This window comes from Temnothorax nylanderi, unplaced genomic scaffold (genome assembly GCF_030848795.1).
Source record: "Temnothorax nylanderi isolate EJ_2023f unplaced genomic scaffold, tnyl_v1.0 TNYL_tig0030_pilon, whole genome shotgun sequence".
Classification (NCBI taxonomy): Eukaryota; Metazoa; Arthropoda; class Insecta; order Hymenoptera; family Formicidae; genus Temnothorax; species Temnothorax nylanderi.
The window spans coordinates 630,816-645,571 of NW_027249092.1; the positions used below are offsets into that span (position 1 = coordinate 630,816).

Sequence of the window (14,756 nt, forward strand, 5' to 3'; positions counted from 1 at the left end):
CAATAGTTTGTTAGCTGACAAAGCTGCTTGCCGATGAACAACGATAAAAAATAAGCGAGCAGTCGATTTAGCGCAACATAAGACGGATCAGGTCACTCAAAATTATCCTCGTCCACGTTGCTCCTTTACTCGGATGAAATTGCTGATAAAAGCTTGGGTTACTGGTTAAGCTTCTTTAAGACATAACGAGAGTAATGCTCACGCGAGGTCGATGAACAGCGCACTGTACTCAATGGACTGCAATATAACATTGACCTGTAAGATTTACAACGTTCAGGATCTACAATGCAAAACGTAGTTCTGGAACGCTTCTTTAATACTAGCACGAGGTCAAGCTTCGTTTTCCAACTTAAATTTCCTCAGCTTCTTATTATTGTTTACGATACAACGCGGAAATCAATGATGAAGCAGTATGGATCGTCAATATAGACGAGAATGTTTCAATCTGCGAGGAGCTCCACACGATATTACACTTCCCTCTAGTCATTCGATGGTCTCGTTAATATATCGCTTTAGCTTGCGCTAAAGCACAATGATCCCGGAAGTTTTCTCAAGGAGAGTACCAAGAAAATAAACGTCGATTCTTCAGGATCTGTTAACTGGAACTTGATCGTTGTGCCGATTCGGAGTTGAGTTGCCTCGCCACCGCAGGTCCTCCGTACTGGTTGTCGCACTTCAAGGCGTACCGCACGTGTGTCGCGTTGCACGAAAGACCGTAATTTCGGACGATATCATTCGTCACCGAGCGTACTCCGAGCGCGGCATCCCGTCCACGATTGACAGTCCTTACCGGGGCTTGGTGCGTGTCGGCCAGCGTCGGGACGGCTCTCGGCTCGCCGATACCCATGGAAAACCGCGGACGGTGCCGCGGTGATGTATATCTTAAGCGAGAGATGCGACGACTCTGATCCGCGAATTCCGCCCGCTCGGTTTCGCAGCCTCCGACCGGCGGGACCGGAGCGCCGCGACGCGAAGCGCCCTGTGCACATGCGTTAAGCTTCACTCCCCCGATACACCCGTATCCCCCTTGGTCTACAGCCTCCTGCCCTCGCTTCTCTTGACGCCCCCGTGATCCAGCATCGGTGGTGGTTGCGTTGTGTACAGCACCACGAGAGTCCCTTCTCCCCTGCGTCCGTCTTCGGGACACGGGGAGGCTCGAGGGGCACCGCGGGACACTCTTGAGGCGTCTACCATATATACTGTCACGCCGGCCGCGCCGTTTCTCTCTGCGTCAACAAGGATAGCAGATTGCGTCTGATTGGCGTTCTTCGTTGCTTGTTAAGTTACGCAATTTCAACTAGATGTGATTTTGAAATATAATATCGAAATTAAATGCTAAATTAATTCAAAAGTTTTAAATGCCTGTATATTTTTACGTTTTGGAACGAGTGACAAGTCGTGTCCTAAATTAGAATCGTGACAGTAGACTTAAGATAAATTAATGGTAGCGAAGATGACAACCAATGCGTATTAAAATTGGGACATAATATATTTCGTCTTCTGTCTTCAGATTAAATGATGATATACGATAGTTGTTTTCGTCAAGGTATTGAATTACGTTTAATCATTTAATTTATTGTGCATGTATTCAGTTGAGGGAGAGCCAAGAACTGTATCTATCACGAATCTATTTCTTCGTTCAACTAATTTTAATCCCCAGAAATGCTCAAAATAGCATTGCTGACGCTAACGAAACCGCCGTGCTCGCGCGCATCGCATCCACGTGCCACTCATTCAAGCTTTCATCAACCGCAAGCGTACGCGATTCGAATTGAATGCCGAGCTTTCGAGCCTCGGAACGTGCACGGCCTACAGCGCCGAAGGCCGCGGAGAAAATTGCAGAAAATCCCGAGTTCGTCCGTGCTGTAGAAAGCTGCTGACGGATTCGACCGTCAATCTTTCAACGGTAGTCGTAATCCTATCAGACGACTACCAGCATCGAATCGCGTAACTCGGATAGAACGCTCAAATACCTTCTCGAGAGGATGATACGTCGTAAATATATGACAGCGAAACATATACGTTCGATTGTGCTCATGTAATCTATCAATATTAATCTATCAATCTTAATCTATCAATATTAATCAATACGTATCAATATTTATTTATTATTGTCAAAACACGGAACTTTACATGAAAATCTTTTACATCTTCCAAAACTTTAAATTGATACTCTAAGAATAATATATTTCTGTACTGATCATAAAAACATGAGGGGGTAGAGTTTGTCAATAAGAACAATAAATCCGACTGAAATCTAACGAATCTGATTATTCAATTATGACTTATTACGGATGGCAATTGGTGGTTACGCAGTCTGAACAGCTATTGCGCGCTGCGGTGAAACATACGAAATGTAAAGTTCGCACACAAATAGTACGTTACGTTATAAATATTAATTGTAGGTTTTTGTTTCGTCCCTTTGAAATATCATATACTATTAGCATACTCGTTATTTATAACGGCATTAATCACACTTATTAATAAGTTTTAAATCTTACGTCGTCATCACAATTTGTATAATCGTGGATTTAAATGGACTGCTGACAAAGAAATGTTTTATTGGTGTCTACAGTACTAAAATTTATTATAGCTTGTGAATAATTATATATGCTAAATTTTTTGTTCCAAAATCACATTCTCAAGTAAAGACTGTATATAAGAAAAGAACGCGAATCTATGATGTATGTACGAAAGCGTATTTTCGGAACGCTGAGTTGCTATTGCAAGTTTAACTCACTGCGAGAGATTTAAGGGACATCGAAAGCGCTAAATTTTCGGACAAGTGCGGTAATCGTCTTGAGGATCGCAAGAAATTAACGAGACACTAAGTTGTAGAGTGTGCTGAGAGCGTAGGGAGGTAGCATCGAGAAATCACAAACTAGGCAGCTACCAAGGCAGCAAAAGTTCGCACGTCGGTAGGAAAGAAAAGAAAAACAAGGAGAGAAATTTAAAGAACGGCAGCAAAGTAGATAAAGAGAGGGAAGGCATAAACCAACGGGCAGCGGCCGTGAAACAAAGCAGGAGTTGCCGGCCGTGTAATTGGACTTTTTGTTACTTGATATTCTTTTTAAAAGCAGCAAGTAAAGCAGGATTTTCTTGGTTATTAATCGAGATCTTCAGAGTTACTTATTGAACATTCGTTTATATTATACACGCGACAAATTTGCTTCAAAGGCGGACATTTAAGAATTTCGTTAAGAATTATAATATTTTCAGAAGCTAATGATTCTTCAAAAATTCTTCTAATAATATCACCAAATCAGAATAATATTCAATACCAATTTACGACAAAGTTTGCTGTATGTTTTCAACGTTGTAAGTCGGGATATATGATGAAGTCGCCATCAATATAGCGGAGACGATATCGTCAGCAGTAAGAAGCAGCCAACCGTTTATTTGTCCAGTTAGCTCTCGATTGCAGACGCATTGGGGCTACTACCGTACCCTCGTCTTGGGCAGTCGCACACACGCAGACGCCCATACGCGGATGCACGGGCCCCTTCTCACAATCAGTAATCTCTCCCTCCTTCTACTTCTTTCATAGGCCACGCAGTCAGTTGTACGATCTCACGATCGTAGATATGCTCAGCATTCGTTTGCAAATGGTTCGGGGATGGTCGCGCGAGTGTGTGCCACCAGAACTACGTGACCCAGTTTGTTGATGAAGCGCGTAATGTCCGCGTGAAATAAACAGAGCTTCGTGATAATTGAAGAATTGAAGTTTCGATTGCCATCTCGTTGTATCATCCGATCAATCAATTGTTCATTAAATGTTTTTTTCTACATTCTTACCCAAAATAGAGTAAAATTCTTATTTCGCATAATTAAATATTTGAAAAAAACGGAGAGCAGAAGACTTATACATTCTAAAAAAAAAAGCTCTTGAAAAAAGTATCTTAAAAATTGCTCATATATTTTGTTGAAAATATGAAAAAAAAATATGAAGAAAAATATCATTGTATAACGAAAAACATTGTGCTCTATTTTGTGAATGATTATTAATTATAATGCAAGATTTCGATATGATTTGAAAAAGATTGCAGTTAAGAATATAAAATTGTTCGAGTTCTCATCGTTTTCAAGTAGTCTTAAATTAAAATTCCATGCAAGTATCTTTTTGGATCTGCAGTCTACGTGCCAACGTGGCGATATCGCTTTTCCGTTATTCGTGCAGAATGAAGCTCGTCGACAGTCGCTTCTAAAATATTTTATGAGAATTGTGTTTTAAAATTACGAAGTTTCAAACCGAATACACAGACTTTATTTGAATATTATGTCTAAATTATTATGGAGCAGTAAAATATTTTAAAGATCAATACATATAAAGACGTTCTTTCAAAACGTTCTACTTCATCTTCTTCGTACAACATAAAAAATATATAACTCGTACAAAAAAATAATATATAAATTCTAGAGATAAAGAATGTCTAATGTTCTTTGTTGTTTTTTTAGAAATCAGCGCATAATTATTGTTATTTATCGCAAATTATAAAATATGTTAGTTTAAAAATGCCGCAAAATAAAACTCTTATTCGCTATTATTGTGAGTCTTCAGCGGACGAAAATGAATGAAAATAAACGAAATAGCTGTAAATGAGAGTATGTGCAACGTATATGGGATATACGTTTTTCACGCGTCACCGACATCTCGTGAGCATCGGGTAGATTATACTGACGCATAAGGGAGAATTCAGCCCTATGGTAGAGGAAACTCTCTGCGGGAGTAGCCCATGGAAGCGGAGCCAGAGAAGTTTCGCTTCGAGAGCGTGACGGGGGTGGAACGAAGGGTGGCGTACGAACGAACGGAACCGAGAAACGCTGGTGAAGGAGGATGCCGGGAGAGAAGCGGGCTGACGACTCGGGGGTGGGCTAAGGGGGTAGGCGAGGGGATGAGCCAGAGTTGGAGCGATGGCAGAGTATTGATTTAGTGGGTTTCACCGTCTCCTTCTATTTGTCTCTCTCGTTCTATATCTCCACGTCTCCACCATCTACAGCCACGGAGAGCGCATCAGCTCATTGTTTCGGTGCTGCCGTTTCTTAGCTGGCAGGGCACGCTCTATTTTTGCACAATGAATAATTTCACTTAAGAACGGATACCCTCACTAACGACTATTATTTATCATATTTAACTATTTTCATAATTTCTTTGGAGGCACATTGTTACCTTATATACATATATTCGTAGAATTATTAATTATATTAAAGAAAAATTAACATTTTAATGGATGTTATAGTTGACAGGAAATACTTGTTGCAATATTCTCATAGCAATTATGTTAAATCCGTATTGAAATATTTGGTAATATTACATATTTTTAGCCAATTAATGTCAACTTTTTCCCACGTTAAGCGTTAAACGATAAATTACATTTAAAGTGTCGCTAAAAGTTCAGTGGGTATATGTATAAATTCAGAAACAGTTATCGATTGAATAATCCACGACCGAGCGAGATGGAACGCGAAACCGGTTTTGAAAACGAGTCAAGTTCAGGACACATAAATCGCGATGTATCTCGATACACGTAGGAAACGTCACATTTTCACGGCGGACAAGAAGCCGCCATGCCGCGTTCGACTTGCCGCAAGGCAAGGTCATTTAAATGCGAAATTTCTTTGCCGTGCGACAAATGTTGACCCAAGCATTGATGAATATGTAAACCGTTTGTTCAGGTGAACGCTAAACTACAAGCGGCCAGCAGTGTATCGATCGGTGTCGTTCTAGCGTTAACAAATATAACATATATACGATATGCAAATTAAATAGCGGAAAATCGATCTAGCAACACTGTTGTAGTTTAATTTTAAATGATTTATACGATATACAGTGTGTACACTGTTTAATTATGATATTTTACGTTTAATGCTATTATATTATTTAATTGATTTGTAACAAAAAAATATAACAGCCGCTTTCGTTCTTTCATCACGGGTAATTTACATAAATTGCATTTTTAGTTATAAGACACATGGACTAAAAAAAATATCATGTTGCAATCATATGATGATCTAATTAATGATAGTCGCAACACCCACGTAACAGTTTAGGGCATACGAGGAGGGAAACCGAGATACTATCTCCATATAGTTAAGAGGTGTTTACAACTTCAGGCAGTGAATCTGTGGGTAAGTGGTGGAGAAGATGGCAGTAAATATTCCTTGGATGCTACTCCTCCCTACTCTTCTCCTCTATCCTTTTTCCACCGTCGGTTTCCTTCTTCTTTCGCGCTTTAGCATGCCCCCTTTCGTCTCGGCCAACCGAGGCAGCATCATCCTCCGCATCGCGGAATTCCAATTTACCCTCCTCGTACCTTCTTTCATCCTCGATCGTGGAGCATGGTTCAAAACGAAAACACCCAATTGATTGTGTCCCCAGTACCCTCGCATGCCATTTCTCTTTGAACGAATTACGAAAGATTTACCTCCCAAAGACGTTTTTAAATGATTAGACGTTTATCTTTTTATCTGTCTACGGGATATTAGATAATAAAAATTCAATGTAAACATAATCAAATATTGTTTGATTTTATTTTAAATTTCTCTGTATTATATTAATTAAATTAATCAATTTAATCAATGTAATACAGGTACGTTTTGAGCACATATAAGTAGTATTTGAAATTTATAATAATATTCGAGAAATGGATAATTAGGATTTTTGAGATTTTTATGAGATTTAAAGTTGTATTTGACATCATGACGAAAACGAACAACCCATTTTAGAAATACATTTTTGCAAATTCAAGTGAGAAAATAATCTGGTATAAAATGCGGTCAAGATATTATATTTTTCATAATGGCGACTTGTGTGTGTCTGACCTTTTCGGACAAAAACAAATATCAAGATGAAGGTTGCTTCGCTAGATCTGATGAATTTTGCCCTTATCTCGGCTATTCTCAAAGGAATTGGTGAATCTCCGGACGAGTTTCAAAGCAGAAAATTGGTTTCATGTCGCAGATCGGAAAAATAATTAGAAAGCTTTCCACGAAACTTACACATAATACATATTACGTAACTTAAATACGTCAATCAAATCTCAACAACTGTATTAAGAAGTGCAAATATCTAACAATTTGCATGTATGTGTGACATTCTTATGATTATTTCTGTTTATAATAATTATAACAAAATCTTGAAGAATTTTTGAAGAATTTGAAAGTACGCGAAATGCACGGAATTAACACCATCGCGCGCGCACTTCACTATACTACTTTCAAGATTATATTATAATTGTCAAATTTAATAGCAAAAGTTGTTCATAAAACCGTACGAATTATTTATTTTAAATCTCAATAAATCTAGAAGATTTTGCAAAAATTAGATTAAACTAGAAAAAATTCACACGCATATAGAACTTTGGAAAAGTGTCATTAACAACAAGAAGCATTATAAATAATATCATTAATTATTCTAAAATAAACGTACATAATAAATAATATAGGCAGAAATTATTCAAGCATATAAAAGAGATAGAGAAACAAAAACGATACGATATATCTCTGATGGAAATTGAAAAAGAAAACGGAGAGAGGAATAGAGGGAGGTATCGCAGAGGGATGAGAAAAAAGCGTTGCTGTCTGCAGCCTCGGCCGATACGGAGGAGAGAAAAGGATGGGACTACCGCGTAGACTGGAAATGAAAGAGCTCAGCCCCGAACGGGCGATAATTCATTCCTGAACCGAACGAGGCAGCTGAATCCGGCGTTGCACACGTGCACGATTTCGTGGAATGGGCGGCGCTTTACGTGAAAACTCGCGACTAGTGATATCAATGGCTATGGAATCCACGCTAGATTCGCAAAATAGAAAAACAATCCTTCTTTTTTTTTTTGAGAGAAAATCCATATCGCAAATTGTATTTAGAGCATAATGTGTGTATGTTTGTGTGGAATTCAATTAATTTCTATTACCAATTAAAGACTTCGCTACATATAGCTTTAAGAATTTTAGATAAACATATGTTGGGCATTAAGCAATTTTTTATAATACAGTATCCCTCTCTTAAAAGAATTTTATTAAGCAATTTCGATGCGAGCGTGTCGAATATATACAACGTTAAAAACAAATAAATTCCTTTATTACATGTCGTAATCATTAGCGTTTTCGTTTCTTTAGCAAAATCTTAAGTTTGTTAAGAAAAGTAAGATGTATATTGATTTTAGTGAAGAGAAGTATTATTAGATATTTAAGTTTTCTCAATAACATTCATGATTCTTCCATGGAAAGAACGAATCTTGCTAGTATGAAACGATCATGGGGCGAAAGTGAAACTCGCTTTTGTGCCGGATTCGTTTTTCCGACTGTCGGTGAAACTTAAGGGAATACCTTCACGGTCTCGACCCTTGTAGTCAACTTTCACTACCATAAAAATATAAAAAGCGTTGTTCCGGTATGTTAGGTAAAACGGAGCCAGTATACATAATACGATTTATGTTCTTCAAGCGAGAATCTACGTTCCTCCGTAAGCCACGTCCGATCAGTGTCACCAAATTGATTCAAAACTTTGGAAAGACTAACACAAAATTTTAGACATTTATTTCTCTTGCATAATACTTAAAAAAATTACTTGCAAAAATATCATAAACGTTATAAGCATCATGTTTAATCTTACATTTACATACTTAAAGAACAAAGTACTCTTGAAAAATATTGTTACATTATTATGTTACATGGAATAGGCTTTAAAAGATTAATTACAGATATTTATTAATTTTTGGTCTGGAGTGTACTCTTGAGGATCCACCCCTTCGAAGGTTAAAGGGAGGAAAGGGAATTTTGGCTCTAAGCATAGCCAACGGAAGGGCGGGTAGTCAGCGTGAAACGAAAAGCAAGATTTAGATGTCATCCTCATGATGTGCTTTTCTTCTACTCCTCCCGCATGGTACCAGTTAAGACCTCCCTGTAAGACAACCAAATGTTTCTTCGTCCGACCTTCCAAAATCTTTCGTCGAATGACTTATTTAAGAAAGATACTCATTATAGAAAATGCAGCGCCCTAATGATTATAATTTTCTAAAGAAATCTATCACAGTGAGTTCCAAACATACAATTCGACACACACACACATAATGAGTTTTATTTAAACTTAAAATTAATTTAAAAAATTATTTTTATAGTATTATAATGCATATAATATAGTCAAACAGCATCTTAAGAAAATTCTTTTTCTTAAAACATATATTAGAGAAAAATTTGCTAGTCGTACAAATCCAAATAGTTAAATATTATCTCTCTATAAAACAAATATTTTATCTTCTAAAATAGTGGCTGTATTTACAATTATATAAACCATTATATTTTTTCATTAAGCCGTAAAAACATTTTAACGCGCTTTCACGGGTTTGTCTTTCTAGAAAGGAAATCCTAAATTTTCTACGAATGGGATTAGCTCATCCAATCAAACGCAACATTGGAAGGGCGGGTTTAATTAAAATCTTCTTGGAGTCAGGCTATACTAAGTCCACGGGTGGGAGATGCCACAAGATGTAAGAATAGAACATGAAGAGATTTCCTTACGACTAGAATTTCTAAGTAATTCACCAAATTAACGAAAAGCAATATTATAATAATGAAAATTCATGGTTCACCCTAATTAATATTCATAAATAAACGTATTCGATAATAAACGTATCTGATTATTTTATTTATGACGATTTTATCTTTAATATTCAAAATAAAGATATGTGCTTATTTAAAAATAAATTGCTTATTTAAAAATAAAAAAGATTAATATTTAATTTACAGTAATCTATACAAATCATATTTAATTTACAGTAATCTATACAAATCATAAATGTATTTTCATAGGTCACAGTAGTGAAAAGTAAACAAATTTGCATATCATTTGTTATTTAAATAGCGATTTATGTTTTTGACTTTTACATAAGAGAAACAACATTGACATATTTAAATGAGGCAATGACGCATTTAACACATTTAATCTACAGTCAATTTGTATATATCGAATGTGATTTTATTATATATTTTACTATTTATTAACATACTATTAATCATTATTAAACACAGTAATTAAAAATCATTAAAAAAATTAGATTATAATGATACAAAATTGTGTGTAAAACTAATGTGTGTTATGCTTCCAGATAAAAAATAAAAAAAACCTTTAAATGTCAATGTGTGACATTTTTGTCTATTTAGAATAGAGTTACGATAAAGTATAAAATATCTTTTTTAATTTCTTGAATTTTTAAAAACAAGTTTTTTAAAATTAAGTTGCACCTTGGATTTTTCTTCTTCATATTTTGGATTTTCCTATTCATAATTTTGCAAAATATAATATGATGTACATTCATATGTAAATTTTGTTTTCTTTTTTATCTATATAAGTCATATTTAATCTATTTGAAAAAAACGTAATTCCGATAAGGAATTTTCAAAAATCTGTTCGCGAACGAAATTTATCTTGAGTAATATTCATCTTCAAGGTTAAGTGCTGCCAGTCAGCCAATACGAAATCTTCATAAGTGGAGCTATAAATTTATCATGGTCTGAACACCAAGCCTATATTTACTCTATTATACAGGCTCGTTTTTATAAGCCGTTTACGTTTAACGGCAAATAATCGTTTAGATGCCGCGCCATGATACGGGTCATAAATTTGCCGGCACCCATGGTGTTCGAGCTGTGTTATGATGGTGCGGGATATGCGCAGGTCAGTACCACCTTAAATTCGAACGGGGTGCAGAAGGTGGCAGCACCACGGAAACAGCTGCCGCACGCGGACAGCGGCCTTGAGATAGAATTACACTGCCATCTGCTGCACTTTGCCGGAAGGTCGAGTACCTTTGGGTTCCGGCAAAATCGGATAGAGGGCTATACTCTATTTGGCGGGAAAAACAATAATCTTCGAATTATCAAGATTAAACATTGACTACGTTTACACGGCTGCTTATAATCCGATTTAATAATTACTGTATACTATCTGATCCAACATTTTTCTTCCTTTGATTATAACGATCATTTAAATAAGAACCTATTTTGATATTCTAAACATTTGAATCAATTTTTGATATTTATATACTAAAAAAGTTGTAGTTTAAGTATGAAAAAAGCTCATATCTAAATGATCATTATGATCAAAAAAGAAAAATTTTGGATCGGATAATATACGGTAGTTATTAAACCGAATTATAAGTCGCCGTGTAAACGTAGTCATTGAGAAGAATGTTGTAAAAATAATAAAACATTAGATTGATGTCATCTTTACGACATAATAAATATATTTGTCGTATAATTATAGCAATAAATCTAATCTAATAATAAAAAAAATACATGTATATGACAGAAAACTGTTGATTTATAAAATAAAAAATGCAATTCTTGTGTAATTATGTATGATATGTACAATCTAATGTGATTAATTTCATATGTATGATATGCTAATGAATCATACACAAACATGCTAATACATTATTGTTCACTATTTATATGCATGTTCTAAGCAATAACCAATACGCAATCTTGCAATCAATATAATATAACATAAATATAAGAAATAATTATAATAGTTACTTATGAAATTACTCAAAACATTTAAATTTTCTGTTACAGGTATTATATTAAATAGCCTTATATTTTCCACATTAAATTTTCAAATCCTTAGCTATATATTACATTTTTATATAACGTTATGATTTCATAAAAATGTATTATATATTTCTATATTAATATTTATAGTTTGCATTATCTAAAATATAATTTATTTTTAAATGCCTATTGACAATTAGGTAATATATTTAAACTCTATTTGCCCTAATTTTTTTTGCACGAACAGTTTTTGCACAAAAAATTTAATTTTGTTTGTTTTAGAAATTAAAATTTGGAATTTCATTTATTTTTACTAAAATCATCACACAAAAACTATAACAAAAAAATATTCTTTTATTAATTGTACTTTTAGATTCAGTGTAAATACATATTAAAGATACTAAATATTTAACAAAAATATTATGTTTACCAAATATATACATACTACATTAATCTCATTTTTTCTAAGAGTCACATATATATTTACCGATAAAATGAAAAAGAAACATATTTTTAGAAACAACTGTGACAAAAGATTTAATACAATTACTTGACATATAGGTATATCTATATAATTTTGTAATTTCACTAATAAAAGGCTTAATCGGAAATTAAGAAGTGTGCGCGACATATAAATGTCCAAAGCGGAAGGTCTTGTCGCCTTCATCGCGATTGTGCGATGGACTGGCGCGTGGCATTGCTTATCAATCACTCAGATCAACCTACTGTTTGTCTGTGTGTTTCTGTCTACTGTTTCTGTAATACAAATCAACCCCGCAGTGCCCGTTAACACCGATCCTTTCGCCTTATGCGTGATCGTTTGGGTGGTCCGCGGCCGGAGCCAGCGAGGTGCCAAGATCTATTATTAACGACGGAGTAGGGTAAGGAACACGTGAAAGCACGTTGCCGTGAATTCTCACCAAGAAACCTCGGGCCGCATGGCGATCGGTCAAATATCGATTGGGCCGATTCACCGAGTAACCTGTTCTGTAAGCAGGCAGGTGTATATGAACTGTTTCGTAAAGAGATGCAAGTTAACCAATATATATAATTCTTGATAAATCCGACATTGCCTTTTTTTTTTAAATATCTAGAGACATGGCTGTGAGCTCATTTAATATTAAAAAATTAGAATTTTAGCAAATTAAATTATAATAAATAAAAAATAAAATCTTTACTTAATGTTCACAGATTAATAGAATTTGATTGTCAAACTACAGACGAGAAAAAAGACAAAGGAGAAGAGAATTGCGCAAAAATATAAAATTAAATATTACGTCCAAACAAAATTTGATCTTCTTTATCATTTCTTTACATCGTTATAATTATAGAATCAAAATATGAATGAGAACAATTGCATATCACATAAGCCACTTATAAATGAATTCTTTTTTCAAAGAGAAGCAAAAGCGTACTAGCGAAAACATTTACTGGGCGTTTCAGTGTTCGCATTTAGTTGACTGTAAAATGAGATGATAAATGGTAGACTAGGCCTGAGCATGCGAGTTTCGTTGGACAGGTAATAATACTCTTCGTAAAGGCTGTAACTCATGCCCCCATCGAACCTCGAGGAAATTGTGATATGACGATCAAGAGCAATAATAATCTGGAGTAAAACACTGGGAAAGAATTAAGGTGAAAGGCAGAGATCGACGACGACCAATTAGCCTACATAACCATTTTACGAGTATATCCGTCCCAGTCGTGGAAAAGCAAGATTTAATCACGCTACGAGAAGGATGTATGTCTGTTTTCTCACGCACAGCGAACTTCCTCCCGAAACGAGCAGCCGGCCTATTACTCACGTGCGCGATGATAAACCCGTGCAATCGTCTTAATTAGTTTGTTAAAATACGTTAGATCATCCACTCACGCAGACTAATCGAGATAACGATTAATAATAAGGTTAATTTACTTTTCCCTAATATTAGGTATTATTTAATGGCATTACTTTAGTAATTTTGTAATATTATTTAGATAATACGTATGTCGCGTTGTTAAATTGCAAATTTTAACGTTTAATTTTTTAATCTACATATTAATTTTAAAACATTTCCTTATATAATACAGGATAATTAACTGTGTTAAATATCAGCGAAAAAATTGCAACTTTTGTACGAACAAGGTAGAAAACTGCGTAGAGTGCGACCGGTTTTCTGGTTCCACGCAGTCAAGATCCCTGGAACACTCGAGCACCATGCAGTAGTTCGCGCAATCATGTTGCGCAGTAGATCGCAGAATAGATAAACACGACACCAGCGCGGCGCTCGTGCTGTGGTTTTAACATCCAGCACGAAGAAATACAGAAACTACTTAGACGTTTCGCGCATCGTTCCTAGATCCACATCTCCTCGGCGAGAGAATAGCTTATCTCGAGCTATGCATCGAAGCGTTACGTTGCGACAAGAGCTACGTCTTGGATGCTCATTCCATGCCTCATATAAAGAATCGCGTTAAAATGGAGATTACTACGATATTATCTCACTATCTATCTTCTAACAAACAGAGATACATGCAGATATACTAGAAATGTTATTTTTTTTAATAGACTGGCTCATATAAATTAAGAAATGACCGACCGTAACTAGATAAAGTGGTATCAATTTCTTCATTTGATATGAAGTAAAAGGCGAGAGATTTATATAAAGTGTTTAAAAAAAAATTAATTAGAAATCAGGAAGCATGTAATATACACGTTTGACATTACTCGATAAATCTACTCTCACAATTTATGTTATGTCAAATTTTTAATTTTAATTAATTAATTAAGCATTTTAGTGAATACTCTATGGCTTGTAAATTCTAAAAACTTTTTTTATTTACATAATATTACATTCGCTTAATTTTAATTAAGATAATTTATTTTTATATTTAAAAACCGAATATATAATTTAAATCCTATGTATATACTTATATAGTATTTGACATATAGCTTAGGATGTATAGGAACTTTTATGTTTTTTATTAAAAATCCTAAATCTCATAATAATGGATGAGAAGGACAGGACTGCAACAACTACACCCATTGAACAATTTCTGGTCGACCCACAGGAAGCACGACGGAATAAAGAATGGGTGGAAAAAAAAAACCAAAGATGTATAACGTATGTGCCTATTTCAGCTAATAATCCCGTTATGCCCGGTTCGATTTTGCCTCGCGGCAGATAATGGACGCGCCAGAAATCAAACCCGGGACTAAATCAGCACGT

General features: G+C 35.2%; 1 protein-coding gene across 6 annotated transcripts in view; it reads right to left on the reverse strand.

Annotated features, from left to right (window-relative positions):
* Antp (homeobox protein H90) overlaps positions 1 to 14,756 on the reverse strand; it is a 107,436-nt gene that overhangs the window by 38,424 nt on the left and 54,256 nt on the right. The window contains exon 1 of one of the 6 annotated variants that reach the window (XM_071702483.1): positions 791 to 1,117. The exons of the other annotated variants lie outside the window; for them this stretch is intronic. The gene's annotated coding sequence lies outside the window, so the exon portion shown is untranslated. Of the gene's footprint in view, positions 1 to 790; positions 1,118 to 14,756 lie in introns of those variants that run through there. 6 annotated transcript variants of the gene reach the window in all.